The sequence below is a fragment of the Marmota marmota genome, unplaced genomic scaffold (assembly GCF_001458135.2).
Source record: "Marmota marmota marmota unplaced genomic scaffold, marMar, whole genome shotgun sequence".
NCBI classification, from domain to species: domain Eukaryota; kingdom Metazoa; phylum Chordata; class Mammalia; order Rodentia; family Sciuridae; genus Marmota; species Marmota marmota.
In genome coordinates this window covers 21,468,346-21,473,418 of record NW_025999982.1, presented here as the reverse complement: position 1 = coordinate 21,473,418, position 5,073 = coordinate 21,468,346, and positions in this window count along the sequence as shown.

Sequence of the window (5,073 nt, the reverse complement as noted above, 5' to 3'; positions counted from 1 at the left end):
AGCAGCGCCTGCCGCACCGCGCCCGCCGCCGCCGCCGCCGAAGGTTAACCTTCCAGGAAGCGGCGAGGGCCCGGGAGGGGCCGGCAGGGGGAGTTACCTGAGAGCGTCAGGTCGGCGGAGGGAAGCTTATTCTGACCACGCCTTCTGGGGGATAGGTGCGGAGCTGAGACCGGGCGGGTGTGCGGACCAGTTGCAACAAGTCCAAAGTCACGTCACACCACAGCCCGCACAGCCAGAAAGCGCTTCGGAACCTGTCTGAACTCAAAAACCCAATCCTCTACCCACAAGTAAAAAACAGTCTTTCTTTCCTGCTCGCCCGCGGGACTACGAGGCCCTTGCAAGTCCGGACACTTGGACTAAGGCAGGCAGAGAACAGAGAACGTTCACCTGGGAATAAGGTGAACCTTGGAGCAGGGCTGTGGTGCTGCCTGCGGTCCAACCTGAGTTTGGGAATGCCCTGGAGGAGACCAGCAAGTCCTAGGGTTAGAGCAAGGGACATACTATCCTCAAGAGACTGGGGCAATTCAGCCCTCTACAGAGAATCCCGATCACCAGTTCCCAATGCAATCCCTGTAGAAGGATTTGAAGGTTCCCCGACTTGAAAAGGAGGGAGAAAAGTGCAAGGAAAAGTGCTTGTACCTTTACTTTTTTATATATGAGATGAATTTCAAATATCAAACATAGGTACCAACTTTCAACTTTGCTGGGAGGACTTGGGAGGAAAGTGGCACCATTTAAAATACGAAAGCTTGAGTGGAAATCAGCTCACTTCAGATGGACTATTGTGGAGCAATGTTATGGAAGTAGAGACATTATATATTTTTTTAAATACAGAATTATTAAATACAAAATTATTTCCTTGCCCACATCTCAATAAATGTCATGTTTTAATAATTTGTATAATCAGTCTTCAAGATACAGCCATTTGCAGCAAATATTAAAAAATGCAGCCTAGTACCAGAATGTATGAAATGTTGGGTCATAATAAGCATATCTTAAGCTTCTGGTAGGATTTTTAAATTGTCATAAAATAAAATTGACTTTTAAAAATGACTTTTAGGAATATTTTTCTCAGAATAAACACTTGGAGAAAATGCTAGACTGTAAGGATTTAAGTTAGGTCCTGACAGATGAGCTGATTTAGACAGTAAAATGAAATTTACAGTCTAGAAACTGAAACATCTGAGCCAAGAATATAAGAAGGAAAAGTAAAAGCAAGTTTGAAAATAGTGCACATCTAAGCTTTCAGGTTGCAGTATTGTGAGCTCTAGTTTCCTTTCTCCAAAAATAAATAAATAAATAAAAATGTAGAGAGAATTGTCTTTTTCTGCATATCTAATTTTTTGTTTGTTTCTGGTAATTTCCATTTCTCGCATCTTGATATTTTGGCAATTCTGGTCTTCATTGTTGATATGCCATCATTTGACTCAGTTTTTGTTCTGTGTGGCACCTCATTTACTATTCTGCTTCTTCAGCCTTCAAAAATAATTTTCAATGTTTCTTTTTTTTTGTCAGTATGAATTTATTTTATTTTTTTTTCTTTTTTCAATGTTTCTTTTAAAGATGCAATATTTATAAACATTTGAGACTGCCTTTGTAAATATATGCTTATCCTACTTTAAAAACAAGAGCAAAGATATTTAGAACAAACAAAAAAAATTAATGGACCACAGGAAGTCTAATTTTATTAAGATTTACATTTGTGGTTAAGTCAAGTGAAATCATAAAGAAGGATATCTACTAAAATAGTCATTATTAAAAGCAAGTAAATGAGAGGAAAATATAAGTGGAAAGGGAGAAGGCCCTGTACCATGTGTTTTCCATTTTTTGGTGAGATGGAGAAATATATAAAATTGACCTCAAGTCTTAGAGAACTCACAAAGTAGGTGAGAAATGCTGACAGAATTCATAAAACTCTTGGAATTTGAGTTTGTCCCTGATTAATGAAAATACTTACCTGGAGAATGAAATGGACGTGATTAGATACTGAAAGAGTAAAGCTAGAGGCAGGAAAATAAAACCAAGTTCCAGAAACCCTCAAATCCATTACTAGATTTGGACCTGGTCATAGCATGTTTGTGGTAGAAGTTTAAATTTAAAAATAATATTTGGAATGATTTTTCTCATCTACAGTATTATTTATAATCTAAGACTGTTGTGAAAATTATGGTTTAGAAATACCATATATAAAACATACCAACTCCAGATATGTGTTAGTATCATAGTATATGGCCACTACTATTATACTGAAAGTCAGTTGTGAAGAAGAACCTTTATTTCAAGCTGAAGAATACGGACTGTGTCTACTGACACTGATACAATGACTTACCTAATATTTGGTGCCCTTTGGCACTAAACTTTAAGGAGTCACTAATAGTGTTTATGCCCAGCTATGATATGAATAGTATAACAAGGGTGCGAATAGTAAAATTGGAAAGGAGGAGAACAAATTTGAGGGCCAATTAGAGTGAAAATTAATATTACTTGAGTCAGACTTGATGTGGAAAATAAATGAAAAGAAACTTTTATAAAAGTGGGTTTTTAATCTGCCAAAAGTCAGCAGTGGAAATAAAGTGGCCATACTTCTGAAAAAAGAAGAAGAAGGAGAAGGAGAAGGAAAAGAAGAAGAGGAAGCAGCAACAGCAGCGGCTGGATGGGAGACATGTAAAAGATTGTTTAAATGTTAGGAAGCTCTCAGTAACTATACATACTCAGAAAAAGACTGTAGAAAGGAAATGTTAGAGAATAGAAAGAACAGTGTGAAACCAACAGGGTCTAGATGGGATAAGAAAGGAGATGCAAAACTTTAGTATTCATATGAAAACTATGCCTAATACGTTCTTATGCTATGAGTTTCATTTTTAAAACAGATAGATTATACTGATTCAGGAATTAGGATTTTGCAGTGAATTCTCAAAAAGCAATTAACAGAATGAGTGAAAAGATTGTATTTATGGTTACGGTTCTCCCAAGACTGTCTATAAAGAAAACAAGGCAATCTTCATTGCACCTTTACCCTATTCTACACAACTTAGTATGAAGTCAAAGAACAAATTAGTAAAAATATTAAAATTGTATTCAGCAGAATTTTATTTACCTTGAAGGTGGTTCAAAAGGGTAATTTATGTGCTTAAATCACATCACCTTTAATTGAGAAACAAAACCTTTATGGAATAGTATAGTACAGAGAAAATGACCAGCTGTTTCTCGCCCCACATTTTACCATAAGACCTCTGAAAAAAAGCAATTGGGAGGAGCTCAGCTGTCAACAGAGAGGAGCAGAGTCTTTATAGAAACTCCCATGAGTTAAGACTTTTCGTTCCGTTTTATCGAAGTGCATATATGTTCTACTTGAGGAAAAGTAAAACAGTTGTTTGCAAAAGTCAACCTGTATCTAAGCATTTTAACAAAAACAAAATCCAGAGAATAATATGAATATGCACAAAATACAGATAAAAATAAAACTCAGAAGACAGAGTCTAAAACTTGTTAGGAAAGAAGCAAGTTGTATTCTCTTTAACCTTTTTTTTTTTTTTTTTTTTGGTTTTAGTTGCTTATTTTGTTTTTAACAAAAATATCTTCCTTCAAAATTTCTTAGAAATATGATTGGATTCCAGACTCCACAAAAGAACTGGTTCCTTTAAGAGCTCTAAAACATGTATGTTTCTAATGCAATACAGGCAATAGCTTCCAGGCATGCAAATAAATCCATGGATAGAGGGAAAATGTCACATTTAACATAAGAAATTGATTTTTTCCCAAGTACTCTGAAGAATTTAAGCAAAATACTTGGTACTGTTGGCAAAACCTGTATTGAATGAATCATCACATTGGTGAATAGTCTTATTATGACAATTCATGTAAAACTTCCATGAAAATTATTGAATGAACATCATAATCATTTTTATATCTACATATTTAAATTGTTACATAAAGTATTATATAAGTTTCATTAGTTCAACATATATATTGAAACTTTTTCTGTAGGGAAGGCATCATGTCAGACACTGACTGCTTAGGACAGAGGATAAAAAGATTAATATAGCAAGGCAGATAACGTGGCTAAAAATCTTGTGTGTATCTGATTTCTTGTATGTAGGTGTTCATGTGTGTGTAAAGATGGGACAACAAATACTCTTTAAAAGTCCAGAAAGATGATATGAGCATTTGTGCAAAGAGGTGTAGAAAGAAATATAATTACCTAGACTTCAATACACAGGTAGATGGAGATCTTTTTCCTAGCTTTTCCCCCATCATTGTTTCTTTAAAAGGACAAGAAATACATTATTACGTTTAGTCCTTCCTCCAATCTTCAAAATTATGGTGTAGTGGTGGGCAAAATTTTCTTAATCTGCAAGCATCTGTTAAAGGTTAGGTAATTACAACAAATTATTTTAGGTAAAGAGGAATAAAATGACTTAATTAAAAGAGCAGAAAATCGTGGTTCTTTATTTTTAATAGCTTAAACTTATTAGATCTCATGAATGCATTTCCTCCTCTCTTTCTTATGGGCAGATCAAACATGAAAATATTAGGTTGCTTATAGTTTTTATAAAACACTAAAGTGTTTATCAGTTTAATGCATAGTAATGCAAGTGGGTAGAGGGACAGGACATGGAGTGAGTTAATAGAAGACATTTGATAGGATGTACTGATTATTTTAATTATTTAATGTAAAACATACCTATTAGTCTTTTGTTACTAGTTTTGATAAGACATGAAAATTGTCACCTTTAAATATCTTTTATGGGCTGGGGATGTGGCTCAAGCGGTAACGCGCTCGCCTGGCATGCGCGGGGCACTGGGTTCGATCCTCAACACCACATAAAAATAAAATAAAGATGTTGTGTCCACTGAAAACTAAAAAATAAATAATAAAAAAATTCTCTCTCTCTCTCAAATAAATAAATATATTTTATATTTTAAATATTAAATGTAGCATCTGAAAAGACATTAACTATTTACCATGGTTATGGATTTGGATGAATAGCTATCGTCAAGATATTTTGTCACAGTGATACACAGAAGTCATGATTGCCAACAACATTGATATAATCATAGGCCCCTTTGCTA